The following is a 26,221-nucleotide window of genomic DNA, read 5'->3' as shown; positions in this document are numbered from 1 at the left end:
GTATCAGCAGTGTCGGTAACGCCTCTTTGATGTAACGTTTTTAACGGCACCTTGAGATCTTGTTCGAATAATCCAAAATTTGGATAATTGATGTTCGGATAACCAAGGTTGTTCTGTACTTAGAAACATGGGAAAAATGGACGTTGACAAGATGTCTCCACTAGTAGGAGAGACTAGGACATGAGGGCACAGACTTAGAGTGAAGGGATGACCCTTTAGAACTAAGGAGGAATTTCTTCAGAGCTGAAAAATGTGTTGCTGGAAAAACGCAGCAGGTCAGGCAGCATCCAAGGAGCAGGAGAATCAACGTTTCGGGCATGAGCCCTTCTTCAGCATTCACTTTCTCCTCGGAATTTCTTCAGCCAGAGGCTGGTTCATCTATGGAAGTCATTGCTGCAGTAGCTGTCATTGAGCCCAAATCATTGAGAGCATTGAAGGCAGAGATAGAGAGGTTCTTGATTGGTAAGGGGATCAAGGGTTATGGCGGAAGGCAGAAGAATCGGGATTGAATGGTGAAGCAGCGTCAATGGGCTGAATGGTCTAATTTTGCTCCTATACCTTAGGATCTTATGTTCTTATTCCCAGTGTAGTTCCTGCCCTCTTTCAGCTGAGATTCTAGACTTAAGTCCTGTTGGCCCAAGCAGGCGGATGTAAAGTTACCCTGCCATCATTTTAAAGAAAAATATGGTTTTCTTCCTGGTCTACAGACCACGATTTATACCTTAACACTGTCATTATCTCTCCATTGATCTTAATAGAATTTGTGGGCAAATTATTTAACATTTTTCCTGTACCTCAGTGACTTTATTTTAATATTGCTCAATTAGATAGCAAACATTTTGGGAAGTTAAGAGGTTATATATATATTATTTCCTTCCTAGCTAAATTCTGGTAGGAATTTTGTGGTTACCCACATCTTCTGAAAGCAGTCAATCTTTTTCTTTCCAAATGTACCTGAGTAATGAACATTTCCTTGAAACATTTTGAACAAAGCACATTGGACTGGATTCTATGTGTGGTGTAGCCGGGCCCATTTGCTCCAAGTGGAGCTCTGAGATAGAGTTTCTGAATACTACGGAGGAGCCTGTGATCAAGATTTGGAGTTACTGAGTGATGTCGATGAGGCAATTTTGAAACAGAAAGTACTTCTCTTTGTTGAAATTGAAATTTGGTAGGTAATGCCAAAAAGGCGTTTTGTTCCTCTGTTGGATCAGAGATTATTTGGTTACTTGGCAATGTGATCCTAGTCCTTTAAGCTCATTTAAGAGTTTAAAAAGTAACATTACACCAGAAATATCATACGATGAGTTATTACCATGAAAAAGTTATGGAATTCTAGTGACTACACATTTTTCATGCACTGCAGCTTCAAGATGTACTGTACACTACGTCCTTGCCATGACCCTCCTGTTTTTGATTGAGTACTCTGTTCTGCTTGGTACTGTCTGTACATCTGCAAACATCTGCTATCTATAACTTGAGCATTGTGCTGTTCTGAGAATTTCTTTTTTCCCATATCACAATCATGACAGCGTATTATGCTGAAATGTACAGGGTGGTGCAGCTCCTGGCCTCCCAGCTAAAAAGTCAGTCGGAAGCATGTCAATGATTCTCATGGTTGCCCTGCAGCAATTTAACATTTGGAGGAGCATTAATTGCTTTAGGGCAATATGTCCGTCTCTTCTCATGTGGAAGTCCTGCCTGAGAGAGATGACGGCTGATTTGATTCGTACTAGCTCAGTAGTCCCACAGCAGCTGCAGCTGGGAGTAGTAAAAACTACAAGCAGATCTACCAGGCTGAAGAACCCATGGTGAGTCTAGGGCTTAAAAACTCGGTGAGTGTGGTGAGGGAGTAAAGAGGGTGAGGTGGTTGGCTTGAAGAGGCAGGGGAATAGGCTAAAGGTGGGGGTGACTTCAGGGGTATTTCAGCAGGGGCAAGTAAGTGAGGATAATGGATTCTGATATATCTGGTGTTCACAAAGGAAGTCTCCTTGCTTTTCCCAACTCCAGACTACACAGATAAATCTAAATGCTGCATGGCTAGTGCCCCACCCTGTTTTCAGTAAGTTATGGGGGTGGGTGGTTCAGGCCATACGTGATCTTTAATTGGCTAATTAGGGCATCAATAAACACAAGGGTGGGCAGCCAGTCTTCTCTCTCACTCCCTGTCAAATTTCAGACAGGTCAGTGACAGGTGGGTGACAATAAGGCCACCCGTTGGACTTCAAATGCCTCTCCTTCTTCAAATCTATCAGCACAGCATCATAAAATCTGGCTTGTGGTAAGGACCTGCCTCTGTTAGTCCCTTCTATTCAAACAACCTTTTCTGACTTCTGAGAGTACCAGTAGATCTTTATGGTCTTCTTGAAAACTCCTTGCAATAGGTTGAAGTTTTTGTCATGCTTGTACCACCGTTGTATTTTAATGATTTTGATCTATCCTCTGCCTGAATTAGCAAATGCCTTAAACGTGCTTCTGGCAATATTTAAACGTCTCCTGCAGTTGGAGGTATTTCACTTTTGGTTAATTTATGGGTAAAGCATGATTTGCAACATTGCTGAATGCAGTGGATTAATGCAGTTTGGAGCAGTTTCACCACCAGGGGGACGCCATTACATTTGCCTCATTCAATATATTTTGGAGAAGATGGTATATTAGTATGGCCAGGTAATGCTCGGAACTGTAACACAGAACTATTCAGGGTCTAATATTGTTACAGATATTGAAATAATGAGTCAAAATTTAGCTAAATTTTGATGTATAGCAAAACATCTGGGTTCACCCAAAAGGGCAGCTGCTGAACAATGAGACTTCTTGCTAGACACTAGAATGCATAATTATATCCAGTTAAGTTTTGTCTATAGTGAGATGAAGATTAGTATCTGTTCAGATCAAAGGACTGGATCATACGTTTGTTTGCTGAAGTGTGACTTGTGTTGAACGATATAGTGTTTTTTTTGTGATGAGACCTAGTGAGATTTCTTAACTGCCCCAATGGCAATCCTGTCACCCAATGATGTTCCCATCTTATCATGAGCCATCTCCACAACAACTCGCTGTTTACTCGACATCTGCCAAAAGGCCAGCAAACTTTAAAAGGCCTCAGTGTATTTGGACAAACATTGACATACTGGTGTTGCCCCTCACTGACAATATAATAGCACAGCAGCTACAAAGCCATGCTACTCACTGCATATAACTGGCATGGCTGGCACTCCCTTGCACATACAACTCATTCACTCACCACAATTGCTGTCTAACCACCAGGTCACACCCTTAGCTACCTCTACAACCCTGTTTCACAATGCCAACTGGAGATCTGCATCCCCTCATTGTCTCATAAGGAAACATTACATACAGGCAAGCAACATGACAATTCAAAAAGGAGCTTATATTTACAATCAACAAAACTAAAAACAAATATAATGAATAGAGGCTGCAGGTTGCCCATGTAATGCAAACCCAATGCTGGCATCATGACCAATGAGTATTTTATGATTCGTGATAGTCTGCTGTACCCAATTCTTATCAAATTGAACTCAGTGTCAATCAGATCCAGTGGTTTGTAGTGCCCAATGTAGCTGAACTCTGTCATGCTCAAGAGGAGCTTCCTACTGTTCAATGTCCTCATCCTTCTCCTTGTAACACTGATGCTGTATCCCTGGTTCCTCAGCATCCAGCAGATTACCTCATTGCCTGCTCCAATTGTGTAGAGCAAAACATGACAGGATGATGTGGCATATTCCCCCCCAAAAAAAGGGGAGGAGGAGTTGCATTGCTGGTCAGGGATGATAACACGGCTGTGCTAAAGGAGGACACTATGGAGGGCTTGAGCAATGAGGCATTATGGGTAGATCTGAGAAATAAGAGGGTTGCAGTTACATTATTGGGGCTGTATTGGGGCTCCCAACAGTGAGCGTGAGGTAGAAGAACAAATAGGTAAACATATTATGAAAGATGTAGAGGCAACAGGGTGGTGGTGATGGCAGATTTTAATTTTCCCAATATTGACTGGGATACACTTAGTATCGGAGGTCAGGATGGGGCAGAATTTGTAAGGAGCATCCAGGAATGTTTTCTGGAGCAGTATGTTAATAGTCTGATGAGGAAAGGGGCCATATCGGACCTGGTGTTGGGGAATGAGCCAGGCCAGGTGGTAGAAGTTGCAATGGGGGATTTCTTTGGGAATAATGGCCACAATTCTGCAAGTTTTAGAATACTTGTAGACAAAGATGAGAGTGGTCCTAAGGAAAGAGTAGAAAGTGAGGTCTGCAGATGCTGGAGATCAAAGTTGAAACTTTATTGCTGGAACAGCACAGCAGGTCAGGCAGCATCCAGGGAACAGGAGATTCGACGTTTCGGGCACAGGCCCTTCTTCAGGAATGAGCAGAGTGTGTTCAGCAGGAGAAGATAAAAGGTAGGGAGGAGGGACTTGGAGGAGGGGCGTTGGAAATGTGATAGGTGGAAAGAGGTCAAGGTGAAGGTGATAGGTCGGAGTAGGATGGAGGCGGAGAGGTCAAGAAGAAGACTGCAGGTCAGGAAGGCGGTGCCGGGCTGGAGGGATTCGGCTGAGACAAGGTGGGGGGAGGGGGGATGAAAAAACCTGTAAAAACGCCATCCCATTCTCCCAATTCCTTCGTCTCCGCCGCATCTGCTCCCAGGAGGACCAGTTCAAAATACGTACAACACAGATGGCCTCCTTCTTCAAGGACCGCAATTTCCCCCCCGACGTGGTCGACGGTGCCCTCCACCGCATCTCCTCCACTTCCTGCTCCTCCGCCCTTGAGCCCCGCCCCTCCAACCGCCACCAGGACAGAACCCCACTGGTCCTCACCTACCACCCCACCAATCTCCATGTACAGCGCATCATCCGCCGTCACTTCCGCCACCTCCAAACAGACCCCAGCACCAAGGATATATTTCCCTCCCCTCCCCTATCAGCTTTCCGTAGAGACCACTCCCTCCGCGACTCCCTTGTCAGATCCACACCCCCCACCGACCCAACCTCCACTCCCGGCACCTTCCCTTGCAACCGCAGGAGGTGCAACACTTGCGCCCACACCTCCCCCCTCACTTCTCTCCAAGGCCCCAAAGGAAACTTCCATATCCGCCACAGATTCACCTGCACCTCCACCCACATCATCTACTGCATCCGCTGCAGCCGGTGTGGCCTCCTCTATATTGGGGAGACAGGCCGCCTACTTGCGGAGCGATTCAGAGAGCACCTCTGGGCCACCCGGACCAACCAACCCAACCACCCTGTAGCACAGCATTTCGACTCCCCCTCCCACTCCACCGAGGATATGCAGGTCATTGGACTCATCCACCGCCAAACCACAACAACGCGACGGTCGGAGGAGGAGCGTCTTATCTTCCGACTGGGAACCCTCCAACCACAGGGGATGAACTTGGACTTCACCAGTTTCTTCATCCCCCCTCCCCCCACCTTGTCTCAGCCGAATCCCTCCAGCCCGGCACCGCCTTCCTGACCTGCAGTCTTCTTCTTGACCTCTCCGCCTCCATCCTACTCCGACCTATCACCCTCACCTTGACCTCTTTCCACCTATCACATTTCCAACGCCCCTCCTCCAAGTCCCTCCTCCCTACCTTTTATCTTCTCCTGCTGAACACTCTCTGCTCATTCCTGAAGAAGGGCCTGTGCCCGAAACGTCGAATCTCCTGTTCCCTGGATGCTGCCTGACCTGCTGTGCTGTTCCAGCAATAAAGTTTCAACTAAGGAAAGAGTACTAAACTGGGCCAAGGCCAATTATATCAAAATTCAGCAGGAGCTGGGAAACGTGGATTGGGAGCAGATTTGAAAGGAAGTCCACATCTGATATGTGGGAGGCTTTCAAAGCTGGGTTAAAGATAGTGCAGGATAGGCATGTTCCTTTGAAAACAAGGGATAGGAAAAGCAAGATTCATGAACCGTGGATGACAGGAGAAATCGTGCAACTAACCAAGAGGGAAAGGGAAGAGTACACAAGGTCCAGGCAGCTAAGAACAGAATGGGACTTGGAGAAATATTGAGAGAGTAGGACCAATCATAAATGACAAATCAAGCAGACTAAAAGGGGTCATGAAATAACTTTAGTGAGCAGAATTAAGGAGAATCCAAAAGCCTTTTATTCATATATAAGAAGCAAGCGGGTAACTAGAGAAAGGATTGGTCCACGGAAGGGTAAGGACGAAAGGCTGTGTGTCAAACCTGAGAAAATGAGTGAGATTCTGAATGATTACTTTGCATCAGTGTTCACTGAGGAGAGGGACATGATGAATGCTGAGATTAGAGATAGACGTTTGTTTACTCTGGATCACGTTGACATAAGGAGGGAAGATGTTTAGATTAGATTAGATTAGATTACTTACAGTGTGGAAACAGGCCCTTCGGCCCAACAAGTCCACACCGACCCGCCGAAGCGTAACCCACCCAGACCCATTCTCCTACATTTACCCCTTCACCTAACTCTATGGGCAATTTAGCATGGCCATTTCACCTCACCTGCACATTTTTGGATTGTGGGAGGAAACCGGAGCACCCGGAGGAAACCCACGCAGACACGGGGAGAATGTGCAAACTCCACACAGACAGTCGCCTGAGGCGGGAATTGAACCCGGGTCGCTGGCGCTGTGAAGCAGCAGTGCTAATCACTGTGCTACCGTGCCGCCCATGTGTTGGGTAGGCTAAAGGATATTAAGGAGGACAAATCCCCAGGACCGGATGGGATCTCTCCCAGGTTGCTGAAGAAGGTGAAAGAGGAAATAGTTGGGGCCCTGACAGATATCTTTGTGGCATCCTTAAACACAGGTGAAGTGCCGGAGGACTGGAGGGTTGCTAATGTTGTCCCCCTGTATAAGAAGGATAGTAGGGATATTCCAGGTAACTGCAGACCAGTGAGCCTGACGTCAGTGGTGGGAAAGTTGCTGGAGAAGTCACTGAGGGATAAAATCTATTTATATTTGGAAAAGAATGGGCTTATCAATGATAGGCAACATGGCTTTGTGCAGCGGGAGGTCATGCCTTACCAACTTAATAGAGTTCTTTGAGGAAGTGACCAAGTTGATCAATGAAGGAAAGGCTGTAGATATCATATACATGGACTTTAGTAAAGCGTTTGATGAGGTTCCCTATGGTAAATTAATGGAGAAAGTGAAGTCACATGGTATGCAGGGTTTTCTAGCTAGGTGGATAAAGAACTGGTTGAACAACAGGAGATAGAGAGTAATAGTTGAAGGGAGTTTCTTGAAATGGAGAAAGGTGACCAGTGGTGTTCCACAGGGATCAGTGCTGGGGCCACTGTTGTTTGTGATATGCATAAATGATCCGGAAGAGGACATTGTTGGTCTGATCAATAAGTTTGTAGATGACATGAAGATTGGTGGAGTAGCAGAAAGCATAAGGGACTGTCAAAGAATACCAGAGAATATAGATAGACTGGAGAGTTGGGCAGAGAAGTGGCAGATGGAGTTCAACCCAGGCAAATGTGAGGTGATGCATTTTGGGAGGTCTAATTCTAGAGCGAACTGTACTGTAAACAGGAGCCTTGGCAAATGTTGATGAGCAGTGAGATCTGGGCGTTCAGGTCCATTATACCCTGAAGGTGGCTGCACAGGTAATTAGAGTGAAAAAGAAGGTATATAGTATGCTTGTCTTCATCGGATGGGGTATTGAGTATAAAAGCTGGCAGGCCATGTTAAAATTGTAGAAGACTTTGCTTTGGTTGCTTTTAAAATACTGTGTACAGTTCTAGTCGCCACATTACCAAAAGAATATGGACACTTTGGAGAGGATGCGGAGAAGGTTTACCAGGATGTTGCCTGGTATGGAAGGTGCTAGCTACAAAGAGAGGTTGAGTAAGTTAGGATTGTTTTCAGTAGAAAAAAGGAGACTGAGGGGGGACCTGATTGAGGTCTACAAAATCATGAAGGGTATAGACAGATAGATAGAGATAAGCTTTTTCCCAGGATGAGGGATTCAATAACGAGAGGTCACATGCTCAAGGTGAGAGATGAAAACGTTTAAGGGGGATACATGCCGAAAGTACTTTACACAGAGGGTGGTAGGTGCCCGGAACGTGTTGCCAGAGGTAGTAGAGGCAGGCATGGTAGATTCATTTAAGGTGCATCTGGACAGATGCATGAGTAGGTGGGGAGCAGAGGGATACAGATGCTTAGGAATTGGGTGATAGGTTTAGACAGTGGATTTGGATCGGCTCAGGCTTGGAGGGCCGAAGGGCCTGTTCCTGGGCTGTATATTTTCTTTGTTCTTTGTTCTATTCTGTCTGGACTATACTGGAGTATCCCCCAGGTACATCAAAACAGGCAGAACCACATGTTCAGCAGCCCTATATTCTGTTCCATCATGGTTCTGTGCAAAACATGGACTACGTTGTGTCTGCACTGAGAATCAGTCCAGGGGTTCCACAATGATGCTCGATTCAGTATTCAGAGCAATTCAACCAGATTTTGTTTTTCTGTCAGCAACAAGTAATTAGTTTATTACCAAAAATAAACTTTCTCAAACTAAGATGCAAACATTACTGACAAACCATTTGGATTTTGCGATATCGACCCTTTAAAAAACAACACCCACAAGCAAGCCTGAGAAAATACAAAAAGTGAAAACTCTGATGTGTTAACTTTAAAGTACTTTGACTAGGTAATAATTAAATTCTTGAATAAAGAAACAGTTGTTCCAAATGGTGTTCTGACTCTGAAATTGTTGTGTACAATGCAGAAACTGTTTGTACTAGGCTGTCTTCCTGCAACAGTTGGAAGTGCCTGAATTGGCTTTTCTCCAGACAATGGGACAGATTCAATGACTGTCTAGGAATCTTCTATGAGTGGTAAAGATGATTTCAGACCTTTCTAGTTTTTCAGCTCATCTACTTTGGAGTAACGAGGAAAGAGAGTGAATCAAACAAAGAGCACGGTGGCAAACCTCAGTAGGTCTGGGAGAATCTGCGGAGACAGAAAGACAGTTAATGTTTTGAATTCGGCTTTTCTCTTCTTCAGAACTGATTTGCACCAGGCATTCCGGCTATATGACAATCCTGACTTAATTGTGATGCCTTAATAAGGTGCAGATGCTTCACATGCTGACTCAGGTGAGCATGTCAGTGCCTGGTATTTTGTCCTTCAGATGTTCAGAAGCTTTCAAAGACAACTCAAGTGAAAGTGATTGGGTTTCTTGACATGATACTGTCACAGAGTCAAAGTCGCACATGCACTGAGCAGCCGCTTGCTCCATAGATTTGCAATTCATAGACAAGCTTACTGTTTTCCTTTTCAGACAGATGTTTGAAGTCTACCACTTGCTTTGGCAATTTTTACATTTGTATTGCCAATATAAGCAGCTCAAGACATTGTGCACCCAAGGTAAGTGAACATATCCACTGCTGACATGTTCTGCTCCTGGATTGAAAGCTCCAGCTTTAGATAGAGTTTTGCTGATGCTGGCCAGAATATCACTTCAGTTTCCTTTTGCTGGGTGCAAGCTCGATCTTGTTGCATGCGTTGGAAAACAAAGTTCATGCTATATGAACCAGTAGCTGGTTCACAGTTACCAGCAAATAGGAAGTCACAGTGTATATCCCTGGAAATCTTGTAATTTATTTGGTACTATCGGAGGAAAATAGCTGAGAAAACATGATGAAGTACATTGATGCTGCATGCAGCTCTGTTTAACTCCAAAAGTGAGTTAGAAGACTCAACATCATCAAGGGAATGAGCATGTCATCATGGAATCAACAAACCATTGTTGTGAATTCCTCAAGGCGCCAACTCAAATCTAAACAAAGCACACAAATTCCCTATTTTACCTGTCTGTTGAAATCTAGTGAACAGATTCTGTCTCTAGCTGTCCTTCTGTTCTGGCTTTCAATGTGGTGTCTTTTTTGTGTCTGAGATCTCCTCGTGATGTAGCCACATCAACATTGCTAGATGGTGGAATGGTTTCCAGTAAATTTAAAGGTCCTCAGCAGATATATTAATAAAAACTGTTAAAATGTTGATTCTTCAATTTTTTTCATTGACCAATGTGCCTTTCCTTTGGGATTTCAGATTAGCTCCCTCCCTCAGTTTCATAAAATTACTATGGGATTTCCCATGAACATCATGAATAAATTAGCACATACTTAACCTCGATGCCACCATGGCAACTCACCATCAGCTTGCCAGATGCAAGCACATGATTGCACGCTTACAATTATAAAACAGCCTCCATCACATACAGAGTGATCTCCTGCCTTTACAGTATAGCCAACGCCTGAGTTACTTCTTGTCCACACTTCCTCAGCTGCACTCATTCAGGCCCTGTGCTTTTGTAACTTAGGACTGCCTGCCAAGTGTAAAACATTTAAAAAAAAACTCTAAATTTTTATATCAATTAAGGCCCTACTGACAAATTCCCAGTAGGAAAGCATAACTCAAATGGTAGTCAGGCTGGAAACTTAAAGGGCCTTGCTACTGCCAAGGTACAATAATTTAGGTCTATGATGCAAATTCTTTTAGGTCCAAAAAGAAACTTAGCATATATCTCTGTTATGACTTGGAGTAGCAAACAGGCGTACTGCAGTTTATCTGTCTTATTCATAAACGTAGCCATTCATATTATAATTCTAAACAAATGAGCCTGATGCAAAATTCTCTGAGTGATAGTTTGTTCCAGAAGCTTATCTGCGTAAGGGTTGGAGTTCTTACAGTTACTGCATAGACTGATCAGGCAGTAACTGTTTTTATTTGTATCACTTCATCAATAATAAAACTGAACTTGGAAGCAAAATTAAAATGATACCTGACAGAATTTAGGGATAAATAAGGAATGTACAAACAAGGGACATGTGTGCATTGCTTTATTTTTCTTAAACAACCCCTAGTTCCATGGTTGTGAATGCAACAAATTAAGGCGTTTATACTGCAGTGATGACGTATGTTCATCTCTCTGCCATTGTTTAGACTTTGCCTGCATTTGCATTTTGCTCTGGGAAGCATTATCTCCCTGAAATTTGTAACATGCCAAAAGCTTAGAAATTTACAAGGGTAATGATAAACAAGCTAAACCAAACATCTTATTTAAGGATTTTCTTAATGACCAACAAAAACAAAATTGCTGAAAATTATTGTATCAATTCTAGATAGTCATCCAGCATTTCAACATGTGCAAATACTGAAAAGGTTCATTGTAGAATTCACCCTGCTGGTGTAAATGAGATTACACTGCTCGGGTTTCTAGGTATTGTTCCAAGGCTCCAATCAGATACACTGGACCCTGTCTGACCTGGCTTCCCCATTCACTGCAAACTTTCCCAGCTACAGGTGGATGGGAGTTATATGAATTGAAATGCCCACCTGCTGGCAGTGAGACAGTCAATTCTGCTATATTGCAGTAGTTCCGTACCTGTGCAATCTTGTATTATAAGAAAAATTGTGTAACCGTAGCATCATTTAAACTAAGGAGGCCAGAATCACATTACAATCAATACACACTTTAAAACTTCACATTTTAGAAACAGTGTCCCCAATTCATCAGTCGTGTTATAGCGAATTCGTGTTAATGAAACACTCATTACAGGAGAACCACCTGGATAATTCCCATTGAGTTTGAGGGTGAGCTGTTGGAAGGTGCTATTGAACTTGAATGTTAAAAACTGCCAGATTTGATCCCCACATCCCTGGTTTGCGCCCCTGTGCTAAAATTGGGTCTTCCATGGTAATTTATATTCTGTAACTCTTCTCTTAACGACAAGATTGTCTATTAAATCTCAGTGAGACACCGATATTGCGATTTCCAATTTCTACCAGGAATGGGGGAAAAGGAAGACCCAGAAACATTCATAGAGTCATTGAGGTCTACAGTACAGAAAAAGTAGTCTGTACACTCACCAGGATCTAAAGAAGTTGGATAGAAGAGGATCCAGAAACAGTTACCTAAATAAGCAGGACAGAGGAGGACATGGAGCCTGGTCAGCAGCACCTGAAAGACTGAGTGAGTGAGTGAGTGTGACAGAGAGGGAAAGAGAAAGACTGTGTGCTTCTGAAACAGCAGGAGAGAGAGCAGAAACAGCAGCTTCATGAAGAGTGGGAGAGACCAGGATGAGCAGCTACTCAGACAGTGTGAGAGCCCACAGGGACAGCAGCTTCGTTGAGGGAATAACAAACCTATATGAGGACAGTTTGTACTTGTTAGAGGCAAAGAGCGAGCTCACAGGTTAACACGTTTGTGATTGGTGCGACTTCATACCTCTTTTGATTGGTTCAGTCGTTTAAATCAGGAGATATTACTGTAGCTGAAGATTACGGATGAGAAATTCTCTCTTAAAATATATAACATCCAAATTAAGAAGGTAGCTCACCACCGTTTATTATATATATAATAAATGTTTCCCCACCAGTGATACCCACTACCCATGAATGAATTAAATAAAACATTCACTACTTCCTCCACCAGTGCTTAGTTACAGCAATGTTTACCACATAATCACATAAATCTTACGATACCAAAGAAGCAGATTTGACCCATTATGCCTGCACCATCCTTTCAAGTGAACATCATTACTGGGATGACATTTCCAGCACCACACTTTTCAACTCTGGTCTCCAGCATCTGCAGTCCTCACTTTCTTTTAGTTGATCATTACTGGGATGCCAATCTTCTGCTTTTACACCACAGACAACCTGTGTATTTTTTCTTATCTGCACAGCTAAGTTTGTACAACTACAATCTATAAGTAGTACTCTATCAAGACTCTTTAGACAACACCTTGAAACCGAGGACACCTTGAAACCATCTAGAAAGACATTGACAGCAGATACAAGGTAACACCGCCACCTAGGAGAAAGTGAGGACTGCAGATGCTGGAGATCAGAGCTGAAAAATGTGTTGCTGGAAAAGCGCAGCAGGTCAGGCAGCATCCAAGGAGCAGGTTCCTGTCCAAGCTGCTCGCAGTCTTGACTTGGAAAATCAACTATCTAAAAGGTTCTTAGAGACTCCAGACCCTATTCTTCAGTCCGTCAGCTCTACCACGCCCTCTCTAAATGTCCCATGCGTTGTCTGTCCCCTGCTTCTCCTCCATGGCCCAATTTATCCTACATGCCCATCATGATTCCACCATGCTCCCATTTTCTGTCAGTATTCCCATGTTCCTTTCAAGCGCTCATATTCTCTCCATACTGTCATGGTTCTTCACTCCATACTTCCTACCAACAAAACTCATGAGCTCTATATTAATGCAGTTGAAATATTCAGGAAAATATAAATAAGAACAAAAATACTCATTAACTCTTTGAAATTCCCACAAGGGACATTCATAGAACTGTTAAGCAAACAGCCATTCAAGCTCTCCATGAAAAAAACTCTGAACAGTCAAAATGAACAAATGGCCATCAAACAACTTTCGCAAAATATTTAATCCTATTAGTTTCTCATAAAATTGTCAATCAAACAAAGCACACAGTCCCCTATGCAAATGTGTAAATAGCTTCTGCTGAGCTAAATCCATTAGTTGGTTTGGGGCTCAGGAAATCATTTATAATGGAATTACCTTACACAACTGAATAAACCATCTGTAGCCAAATCCAATAGAATCTTTGGAGTTGCCCGACAAAATTTCCAGCTATCTGCTTCATTTTCTTTTTCAAATGCTAAAAGGAGTTTCAAACAAAGAGGGCTGTTTAGTTTTTCCAAAGCCTGGAAATATCTCTGGACTTTAAGTCATAGTAAATATCAAATCACAGGGTTTAGATGATCAATTTAAAACAGATTCCCAATATTATTGAATACAGAAGTGGCCTGTAAAAAGTTCTCAAATGCACACGAGCACTTACACATGCTGTTCAATTTAATGCAAATCATTGTACACTCCTAATATTATGACATTTTAAATTGCCATGAAGCTTTAAAATTTCTTGCCAATACTTCCTAAGTACATAGCAGATTTCAACCAGGATTTTACAGATTGACGTGCTTGGTATGGGGCCCACAACATTCAGCATTTCCCTTTTTGAAAATAATATTGCTCTGTGGAATTGGCTTTTCTGCAGGCATTTAAATGGCGGGCGATGTCCTGCCATATTTTACACTTAGGAAAATGGAGTCCTTTAGGATGATTCTGGCAAGTTTAAAATTAAAAGTGAGGACTGCAGATGCTGGAGGTCAACGTCAAGAGTGTGGTGCTGGAAAAGCACAGCAGGTCAGGCAACATCCGAGGACCAGGAGAATCGATGTTTTGGGCATAACCCTTCATCAGGAATGAGGCTTGTGGGCTGGGGGGCTGAGAGATAAATGGGAGGGGGGGTGGGCTGGAGGGAAGGTAGCTGAGAATGCAATAGGTAGATGAAGGTCGTGGAGAAGGTGATAGGACGAAGAGGAGGGTGAAGTGGTTAGATGGGAAAGGCGATGGACTGGTCAACAGGGCAGTGCCAGGTTGGAGGCTTGGGACTGGGATAATGTGGGTGAAGGGGAAATGAGGAAAATGGTGAAATCCACACTGATGTCGTGTGGTTGGAGGGTCCCAAGGCAGAAGATGAGGCATTCTTCCACCAGGCATCAGGTGGTTTGGGTTTGTCAATGGAGGAGGCCCAGGACTTGCATGTCCTTGGCAGAGTGGGAGGGGGAGTTGAAGTGTTCAGCCACGGGGCGGTGGGGTTGGTTAATGCGGGTGTCACAGAGATGTTTTTTTGAAACGATCTGCAAGTTGTCTGCCGAATGTAAAGAAGACCACATTGGGTGCAATGGATACAGTAGGTGACATTGTGGAGTACAGATAAATTTCTGTTGGATGTGTAAGGATTCTTTGAAGCCTTAGACTGAGGTGAGGGGGGAGGTGTGGGCGCAGGTTTTATATGTAGAGAGTCCTTGACATCAAGCTCCCTCAGAGAGAACAGGATGTCTGACACTTTTGTTCTTATCTGTCAGACAGGGTTCCTTGAATGGACCAGAATAACAGCCCCAATCAGGGAAATCATATTCTATGAGGCCCACCTGGCTGACTTCGTTACAGTCAATACAGATTATCTGCCACACGATTGCATTCAGTAATTTCTAAGCTTTTTTTTTACTTGATTTCTTATAGAGGTAGAACCTCTGGCACGGTGGCACAGTGGTTAGCACTGCTGCCTCACAGCACCAGAGACCAGGGTTCAATTCCCACCTCAGGTGACTGACTGTGTGGAGTTTGCACATTCTCCCCGTGTCTGCGTGGGTTTCCTACGGGTGCTCCGGTTTCCTCCCTCAGTCCAAAAATGTGCAGGTTAGGTGAATTGGCCATGCTAAATTGCCCGTACTGTTAGGTGAAGGGGTAAATGTAGAGGAATGGGTCTGGGTGGGTTGTGCTTCGGCGGGTCGGTGTGGACTTGTTGGGCCAAAGGGCCTGTTTCCACACTGTAAGTAATCTAATCTAATCTAATCTAATCTAATCTAAAATACTACCTGTCTCTATATTGGGATTCCAAATAAGAATTTGTTCCGTTGAATGGGGGGTAGGTGGGGGAGGGTTGATGGTGACAGGGTTGCAGGGTGGTGTTGCTGCAGTGGAGGGGAAATTCAGTCTAAAAGTTGACAACACTACTGAGAAAAGGAACAGGAAGTGACTTCACCACAGGAAATAACATCGCCACAGGAAATAACATCACCAACCCAAAGAAACCCAAACATATAAATAGAAAGCAGGAATTTTCAGCATCGCTTTGCCTGAGGCCCACTGAAGATGTTACCTAGTAGGGTGACAAAACATCTGGAAATGAACCTTGCAGCTCAGCGACCAAACCTTCATCCAAAAATATATATAATTATATATATATATATATATATATATATATACACACACAAGTCTGGTTTTCCCTTCTTCACAGTGGTGACAATCCTCCAGAACATTTAACTGGCTGTTAAGTATGTTGCAATTTTTTGTTAAGACCAATACAAAAATCTGGAATTTAAATCTGCAAAGCTTTTTAACATCTCTGCTTGGCTCTTTTAACTTAACCCCGTTTTCCCCATAGCCACGCTGCAGAAGTCCTTACTTAATTCCCTTTTCCCACACATGCTCAGCTACCAACCAAAATTGGGCACTATTCACAGGAAAAATCCAGACTAAATCCTGTATTGAATTCCTACTTCATAGTAAAAGCCATTTCACAAAGAGCAGCATGTTGAAAAACCTGCCTTTCAACTGTCCTGGTCAGGAATACATGGGATGTTTCAACAGTCAGGATCTCAGTGAGTTACGTTTTCTGCCAGTAAAAAGAACCTGGAAATTGATATTATGTTTCTCAGCCAGGGATTGCTGAAAGTGGAAGGCAGGTTTTCTAATTGCATTAAATACATGAAACTGCAATATTTCCTTTGATTCTTAGCACTCAAGGACCTGCTTTTACTGTAAAACCTGCTTCCACAAGACCAAAAGAAATAGGAGCAGAAGTAGGCCATTCAGTCCATCAAGTCTGCTCCACCTTTCAATGAGATCTGAGATCTTCCGGTAAGATGGTGGCGGAGTAGGATGCTGTAGGCAGAGCTCGTCCACTCTGCCGTTACTTTTCTTCTTTTACTTTTCTTCTCCCTATTTTCTTCCCTTGTCTTGGCCTCGGACACCCGGCCCTGGCCCCAAAGCAGAGACACCAGTGGCCCAGTGCATAGTGGGAACAGCAACCCAGGGCAGAGAGAAGTGGCAGTGGCCAGCGGTCAAACCATGTGGAAGCCCCATGCATTGGTCTGATGCAGGTAGCCCTTGGACAGAGACCGTGACGTTTGTCTTTTTAACTTGTTTTTTGTCTTTCTGACCTATCGTTATATAGTGCATAGCTGTAATGTAATATTTTTTCTTCAGTTGTCTATTTTGTAACTAAGGATTGTACCTAGGCATTCTGTACCTAAGATGGTGCTGTGTGTTGGGGACATCGTTACACTGTAACTGATCTTGTAACAGAAGAAGCTGTACCGAGGTACCTTTGTACCTACGATAGCAGTGTAAGTGGCAACCTATAAATTTTTAACGGTACTCTTTTGATTACATGTGACAATAAAGCTAATTCAATTTAATAATCCTCAACTCCCGTTTTCCCTATAACCCTTGATTTCTAACTGATTAAAAGTCTATCTCAGCCCTGAAGATATATAACAAACCCAATCTTTACAAGTCTCTGCAGTAAAGAATTCTACAGATTTGTTACTCTTTGAGAGAAGAAATTCGTCCTCATCTCTGTCTTCAATATGTAAGTTATGATTTGGAGATGCTGGCGTTGGACTGGGGTGTACAAACAGGTAAAAACAATGACTGCAGATGCTGGAAACCAGATTCTGGATTAGTGGTGCTGGAAGAGCACAGCAGTTCAGGCAGCATCCAAGGAGCAGCGAAATCGACATTTTGGGCAAAAGCCCTTCATCAGAAATAAAGTCAGTGAGCCTGAAGCGTGGAGAGATAAGCTAGAGGAGGGTGGGGGTGGGGAGAAAGTAGCATAGAGTACAATGGGTGAGTGGGGGAGGGGATGAAGGTGATAGGTTAGGGAGGAGAGGGTGGAGTGGATAGGTGGAAAAGGAGATAAGCAGATAGGACAGGTCCGGACAAATCATGGGAAAAGTGCTGAGCTGGAAGTTTGGAACTAAGGTGAGGTGGGGGAAGGGGAAATGAGGAAACTGTTGAAGTCCACATTGATGCCCTGGGGTTGAAGTGTTCCGAGGCGGAAGATGGTGAGGGAGCGGCAGTGAAGGAGACCCAGGACCTCCATGTCCTCGGCAGAGTGGGAGGGGGAGTTGAAATGTTGGGCCACGGGGCGGTGTGGTTGATTGGTGCGGGTGTCCCGGAGATGTTCCCTAAAGCGCTCTGCTAGGAGGCGCCCAGTCTCCCCAATATAGAGGAGACCACATCGGGAGCAACGGATACAATAAATGATATTAGTGGATGTGCAAGTAAAACTTTGATGGTTGTGGAAGGCTCCTTTAGGGCCTTGGATGGAGGTGAGGGAGGAGGTGTGGGCGCCGGTTTTACAGTTCCTGCAGTGGCAGGGAAAGGTGCCAGGATGGGAGAGTGGGTTGTAGGGGGGCATGGACCTGACCAGGTAGTCACGGAGGGAACGGTCTTTGCGGAAGGCGGAAAGGGGTGGGGAGGGAAATATATCCCTGGTGGTGGGGTCTGTTTGGAGGTGGCAGAAATGTCGGCGGATGATTTGGTTTATGCGCAGGTTGGTAGGGTGGAAGGTGAGCACCAGGGATGTTCTGTCCTTGTTACGGTTGGAATGGTGGGGTCTGAGGGCGGAGGTGTGGGGTGTGGACGAGATGCGTTGGAGGGCATCTTTAACCACGTGGGAAGGGAAATTGCGGTCTCTAAAGAAGGAGGCCATCTGGTGTGTTCTGTGGTGGAACTGGTCCTCCTGGGAGCAGATACGGCGGAGGTGGAAGAATTGGGAATACGGGATGGCATTTTTGCAGGAGGCAGGGTGGGAAGAGGTGTAATCCAGGTAGCTGTGGGAGTCAGTGGGTTTGTAAAAAATTATCAGTGTCAAGTCGGTCATCATTAATGGAGATGGAGAGGTCCAGGAAGGGGAGGGAGGTGTCAGAGATGGTCCAGGTAAATTTATGGTCAGGGTGGAATGTGCAGGAGGTAGGGTGGGACCACTAATCCAGAATGGGGTGTACAAAGTTAAAAATCACATAACACCAGGAACACCTTCAGCACTTTATCTGGGCTGACACCAATTGTTAAAGATCACCTGAGAATGTAACTTTTAAAAAAAGTTTTGCGATTTACATATGAAAGAAGTAAAATTAACATGGTCATTGCAACAGCCCACAGACTTAAACAATCAAGGTGTTTTTCAATGTATAATTTCAGTTACATCACACTGTAAAGTTTTGATACAAATTCTGTGTCTTACCACTGTGTACTCTACAACCATCTGATGAAGGAGCAGCGCTCTGAAAGCTAGTGCTTCTGATTAAACCTGTTGGACTATAACCTGGTGTTGTGTGATTTTTAACTTCAATATGTAACTTCTTGTTCTAAGATTATGCCCTCAGTTCTGAGAGTCTCCCACCAATGGAAATAACCTTTCTGCGTCTACCCTGTCAAATCCCCCAAGAGACAAAACTGGCATTGCTGGCTGATATCATGAAATTTCTGCCAGGTTACAACTTAACCTTGCTGCTGATTTATATGCTAATATGTAGGATCAAAACCAAAAAGTCAAAAATCAAAAAAGTGTATTTTCCCAAAAATTTAGAAGAAACTGCTAATTTGAACTTCAACTTGTACTGTCCAAGTGGATCAGTTTCACAGTGGCTCAGATTTCTGTTTGTGATCCCTATTTGTATTCCTATAGTGAAGTGGATGCTTTATGTATTTAATTAATTTTTAAGCAATTAAATGTGAATATCCCATCTAAGTCCTGTCATTTCCATCACTTTTACTAAGGATTGACAACAGTTGTTCAAAAAAGAAGTGGCAATAGCAAAATCTTTAAAAGTAACTTTGCTTTAATTAATTTATGAAATGCTCTCTTTCTATTATCAAACAGGATAACAATCCAATTACTGAAAGAAAATGTTAGCGTAGCCACTGTTGTGAATACACTTCTCCAAATGCATTTTCAAATAGAAAACAAAAAGTGTCCGTTAGATAAACTCACCAATTTAGTGAAACCTTGTGCATTAAATAACCTGGAATATTGCAAACAAGGAAAAATGGGTCTAACTGTTTTGTTTGAATTTCATGTGGGATTTCCACAATCCACCTATGTTACTTCAGTTATGGCAGATAGCTTTTGCATTTGACAGTATATAGTCATTGGTAGCAGGATAATTGTGTTGCTGAATTCAGTTCAATTACCTCAGTTGCTTTGTGCTATTTCCCTCAAAGTATTAAACAACCAAGCCCATTGATTCACTTCCTTTGATTACTTTTGGGTAAAAGATTCAGAGATGCTTTTCAGAAGCAAGTAGCCACCCAGTCCCTAATGATTACACTGAAGCAACGTACTGCAGGTGCTGGAAGTCTAACATGAAAACAACAATTGCTGGAAATACTCATCAGATCATTATCATTTGTGGAGACAGAAACTAAGTAATATGTTGGACTGTTAAACATTACACGTTTTCTTTGTGATATGTAAATGTCACATCTACTTGTCTCTCTGACTTTCCACTTTCGTCAAAATGATTCCTAACAGGTACATGAAAAGAATTATACATTGGTTTCCAAGAAACCATTTGCAATATAGTTTTACCTGTGAGAGTCTGTACTTTGTTAAAGGGCAATTACTTTGAACACTGGACAGAATACAGATTCTTAATCTTTGGAGAAAATATCCAATTTTTGTCACAGCTGTCTTTATTTCACTCCATATATGTATAAGCCCCTTACTAATCTGACAAAGGACTGCAGATCCCCAAAATTTCTTGCATTAGTTGTCTAGATGTCTAGACTGGATATCATTCCAATTAGGAGAAAGTGAGGACTGCAAATGCTGGAGATCAGAGTCGAGAGTGGGGTGCTGGAAAAACACAGCAGGTCAGGCAGCATCCGAGGAGCAGGAAAATCAACATTTCAGGCAAGAGTCCTTCATCAGGCATTCAATCTCAACTACCATTCCAACTATTTTGCAGCAATGTGTTCCTTGAAACAGTCTGTAGTCTGACATTTCTAAATGGGCAGAATTAAAATGCTACAGAAGTCATATTTTCACATCAGTGATTAGAACTGTAATTAATCTTGCAGAAGCAGATACAGTTTGACTAAAAATAACTTATATACAAAGGGAACAGGAGGGCTGGCATACTGAAGGATCTGACACAAAGAAAATTAAATGCTGAATAGGTAATGACAGAACTATAAGAATGTCACCACATCAAGAAAATAGACTCCAACAATAGACCCAATCAATAAATCCCCTGTGTATTGGTGTGGAATCTTTCTGTGGGCAGAAAGACAGATCCAAAGAATGAGTTGGATAATTATCTGCTGAAGTGTATTTTAAAGAAAAGTATCCATAAATAAAAAATACAATTGCGTTTTTGGAATTTTCTGCTGCAGAACAGCATGGGAGGTTTTCAATAGCCTGCTAATCTCCAGAGACTTGTCTGGTTTTCTGAAAAGCTGTTTTTCTGTCATTATCTATTCAGCATTAAAAAAGGGAGAGAACAAAATGAAGATACAGATGATGAAAGGTGGACTGGATTTTTCCATTAAATGGTAAAATGCAAATTTGATTTCCAGATCAAAAAAAATGTGAATTACATGTACCTTTGTATTGTTGAATCAGCTCTCAATGGCAACCATGTTTTCCTAAAGGCAGTGAAGATTGAATATAGAGAACCTGATAGCTTGACCTGCTGTGCCTCCCAGATGTGGTGTTTAAGACAATCCATTCAGTCTTGTCAGACTTGAGAGTAGCCTGTCTTGTTAGGACCAATAGTAAGAAAAAAAAGGAAAATGGTAATATGTACCCTCATAAAACATGTAATGTTGAAACCATAATCCACAAAGGACCATAGGTAACCATTCTGCAAGTGTGGGTATGTGAGGAGGCATGCCTTAATTAACTATGCAGCAGCGATTGAATACCTGTATATGTTGTTGGCTTTATTCTGCACCACACTCTAGTCCTCTAATCTAACAAACTTCCTTCTTTTTGAACACACATTCCAGCTGACAACAGGATACACTACTTCAGAATCTGCGTCACTCAGTACAATAATTCCAGTGATGTAAACCTGAATCAAAGAAGGAATTGGATCTCTGCACATTAAATTTCCATTCTATCATAAGAAAAATACAAAGGCAAAAACAAGTATTGAAGAGTGCACAAAATATCTTATTCATGTGAAGGTATGAAGCTGTCAAGAGAATTATAGTCAATATTCCATTCTTGACTAATAATATGAACAGTTAAATTGTTCTCTTGTTAGCAATTAACTTGCTAATCTGAAGCTATTGCTGTTTATTAAAACCTTATACAAGCTTGTGGGAGAGAGAGAGAGAGACCTAAATTACTATGTATAGATTGCCATATATTTCTAGCTTTATGTGACTTCCATATCACTTCATAACGAACTGAATCTCCAGCTCCCCATGGTTTCGAGGAAAAGTGACTGCTTAGATTATACCTTCCCAAAAATTCCCAAAAATCTTACGAATCTTGGAGGTAATTTACTACTGTGCTCTCTCTTACCTTTTTCAATCTAGCTGGCTTTGAAGGTTGTAATGTGTAGTAAAGAACTGCAGTTGATTTTCCTTCCTGAATATTCAAGAATTTTGCAGGATTTATGAGGCCAGATTTCCTTAAGACATGGTCCCAGTAGTTATGCCAAAATCATGTTCACCATTGTACTCTAGCACTGTCTCCTTCAGAGATTATTGAATGGAAATCTATTTTGCTCAGGCAGACAAGTACAAGTCCTCCTTGTGGACAGTGTCCAATGTCTTTCCCCTACAGCATAGAAACATAGAAAGTAGATGCAGGAGTAGGCCATTCGGCCTTTTGAGTCTGTACCACCATTCAATATGATCATGGCTGATCATGCTATTTCAGCATCCCACTCCTGCTTTCTCTCCATATCCTTTGATCTCTTTGGCCACAAAGGCCAAGTCCAGCTCCCTCTTGAAGATAGATCTAACAAACTGGCCCCAAAAGCTTTCTGTGGTAGAGAATTCCACAGGTTCACAACTCTCTGAGTGAAGAAATTCTTCTTTATCTCAGTCTTGAATGGCTTATCCCTTCCTTATTCTTAGACTGTGACCCCTAGTTCTGGACTTCCCAACATTGAGAACATCCTAACCTGCCCAATTCCATCAAGATTTTATATGTTTGTATGAGAACTCCCTCATTCTCAATCTAAATTACAGTGAGTACAAGTCCAGTTGATCCAGTCTTTCCTTATATGTAAGTCCTGTAATCCCGGGAATCAGTCTGGTAAATCTTCGCTGGACCCCCTCAATAGCAAGAATGTCCATCCTCAGACTAAGAGACCAAAACTGACTACAAGAATTCACTAAGGCCCTGTATAACTGCAGCAAGCCATCCTTATTCCAATACTCAAATCCTCTAGCTATGAAGGCCAGCATGCCATTAGCTTTCCTCACTGCCTGCTGCACCTGCATGGCAACCTTCAGGGAGTGTTCCACCATGACACCCTGATCTTGTTGCATCCCACCTTTTCCTAAACTGCCACGATTCAGGTTCTAATCTGCTTTCCTGTTTTTCCCAGTACATTATACTGCCTTTGCCAAGTATTTTCCCACTAACCAGTATGTCCAAGTCACCCTACAGCCTTTTAGCATCCTCCTCACAGCCCACACTGCCACCCAGCTTAGCGTCATCTGCAAATTTGAAGATGTGGCATTCAATTCCTTCGTCCAAATGCATATTGTGAACAACTGGGGTCCAAACCTGTGGTACCCCACTCATCACTGCCTGCCATTCTGAAAAGGACTTGTTTATTCCAACTCTCTGCTTCCTGTCTACCAAAAAGACAGCTCTCTATCCACATCTGATACCATGAGCTTCAATTTTGCTTACTAATCTCTTGTGTGGAAACTTGTCAAAAGTGTTTTGAATGTCCAGATACACAACATCTACTGATTCACCCTTGTCCATTCTGCTGGTCACATCCTCAAAAAATGCCAGAAGATTTGCATGATACCCAGCATGTGAGAGGAGAAGGCTTCTTTCCCCACAATCTAACTTCTTTCTTCCCCTAGGTTGATTTAATATTTAAAAAGGAAACATAGACAATAGATATAGACTCTGATTAGGAGTCCACAATCAGTGACCAAGAAATGGTCTCAAACTGGCATATGGAATCTTAAATTACATATCAGGTTTTGTTTGAGCAAGGCCAGCAGCAACTCCTGGACCAACACGCTATCTCTGCCCTGGTTTTGGTTTACCAACATCATTTGCCTTGACAGTGTTAGAGATGTACTTTCTAGAAATAACATAACTCAATTTTTCTGTATCCATTGCTCCCAATGCAGTATCCTCTACATTGGGTACACTGGACGCCTACTTATGGAATGCTTCAGAGAACATCTCCAGGACACACGCACTAAGCAAGCCCATTGCCCCATGGTCGAACACTATAACTCCCCCTCCTACTCCCCCAAGGACGTGCAGGTCCTGGGCCTCCTCCAACGCCAAACCCTTACCACCCACCGCCTGGAGGAAGAATGCTTCATCTTCCGCCTTGGGACCCTCCAACCACATGGGATCAATATGAATTTCACCAGTTTCCACATTTCCCCTCCCCCCCACCTTAACCCAGATCCAACCTTTCAATTCGGCACTGCCACCTTGACCTGTCCTGTTTGTCCAGCTTCCTTCCCACTGATCTGCTCCACCCTCCTCTCTGATCTATCATCTTTACCCTCACATCCATCCACCTATTGTGCTCTCAGCTACCTTCACCCCCAGCCCCACCCCCTCCCATTTATCTCTCATCCCCCTTGGCCCACAAGCCTCATTCCTGATAAAGAGCTTATACCTGATGTTCAGAATATGAAGTATGTGTAAATTCATCTGGTAATTACATTGGGAGCATGCCTATTGTAGAATCAGCACTGTCAACATTTCTGGGACCAGGGACTGGAGCACGCAGGATTGTTGATGAATTGGTTGTGCTTTTACATCAGCAATTGCACTGAAAACCTTGCAAATGCCAGCTAGCTGGCTTAAAAGGATATTGTTTGGAGTGCAAGCAACTTAAAGGCAGCTCATTCAGCAAAAAAAAATTATAACTTCAGATCATTGTCTTTATTTCAGTAAAAGAATTCTGAAAATTTGAGAAATAAAAAATTGTCTGAATTTACAATTTGTCAACTGATTCAACATACAAACGTGCAACCAATTCACCTCAAAAGTCAATAGCTTCTTAAGTGCCAAGCTAAATCAATTACTCAGACAAGCAATAGTGCAGAGAGTATAATTAAATGGTGACTACACTTTCAGATTTCCAGTTCAATTGTAACCATGCTGCTTTTATACAGAGTGTGAAAGTACTGTAAATTACATTCTTGGAAATAAATTTAGAAAATATGGAGGGGAAGAAAACCAAGTGACATGGAAAACAGAGAACCAATTAAATTTCAGCTGTTCTGTTTTACTGCTGAAGACTAATTTTGTTTGATATAGAGTTTTGACAATCTTTTGTCTGTTTATTTCTTCTGCATCCTTAACTTTTACATATACCAAGATGAAACAAAAATCAATTGTAGGAAAACCAAGGGCGGGATCTTTTAGGAGTTTCAGCGACATGGACTATGGTAAGTTTTGTGGAGAATCATATGAGAAGTATGGGAAGCAGCACCACTTATCCATGGACATTGATGTTTGATGTGTGCCAGCCTGTAAGAATCCTCAAAGCACATGTCCAACCCACATTCGGGATTTTGCTCAACTTCAATTTAGAATCTCGAGCCTCACCAGCACCAATCATTGTAATGCAGCAGCAAGGACACTTTACGCTCAGAAACACACATCCAGCTCATGCACTGGACATGGCTGCATCTCCAAGCTCTTTGCTTCCTATCATACTGTACACTCACCCTGAGCCTACCTGGATGCACACAGCATCCTAACCATCTGTGTGTTGCTTTGCTTTTTTGCGCTTTGCCCCCTCAGCCAGAGATGCCAGCCTTACCTTGCTTCTGTCATGGTTGTCAGCAGGCCTTAGTCAAGTCAAGAGGGATAGCTTTCACTCATGGGTCCTGGCACAACAAGTGGTAGCATCGTGGTTAGTGGTGTCAGGGAAGGAGTGGGTGACAGCAAGTGAGGAAAGATTTTGCAGGCAATAGTGAGCATGGTATAGCATAGGCCTTGGTAGAGGTGGGAACAGTAGCAGACACAATCAATAATCTTCCTTAACTGACTACTCACCAGTACCCAGCAAGAAATTTGCCTCAACGCCTGGAAGCTGCATAAACGATGCAGTCTATTGCTTAAGATGTCAAAACAGGCCTTGACAGCCTCGTCGCAAAATTTACCACAGTCTCACCATGTCAAAATCTGTCTTCAGGCTTAAGATTCTTAAGATCCTCTGTTTATAGCATTTTACTATGCATTGTAATCTGAGATATACCGAGCTGTAATCCAATGTTACATTATTAAGACTATTTTCCACATGTGCTCTCACTCCACACAAACTAACTCTGTTCACATTATACTTCACATGGTCATTGGGGAGCAGCACCATTTTAAGGTTTCTTCAGGGTGATCTAACATCTTATGTAACAATAAATTG

General features: G+C 42.9%; 1 protein-coding gene across 1 annotated transcript in view; it reads left to right on the top strand.

The window, feature by feature from the left end:
- Positions 1-26,221, top strand: part of LOC122549914 (receptor activity-modifying protein 3-like) — a 205,241-nt gene that overhangs the window by 113,429 nt on the left and 65,591 nt on the right. The window lies entirely within an intron of this gene.

Source organism: Chiloscyllium plagiosum, unplaced genomic scaffold, assembly GCF_037043375.1.
Source record: "Chiloscyllium plagiosum isolate Xiang-an unplaced genomic scaffold, Cpla_swu_hap1 HiC_scaffold_5, whole genome shotgun sequence".
Lineage (NCBI taxonomy): Eukaryota > Metazoa > Chordata > Chondrichthyes > Orectolobiformes > Hemiscylliidae > Chiloscyllium > Chiloscyllium plagiosum.
This window is presented reverse-complemented; position numbering and strand designations above follow the sequence as displayed.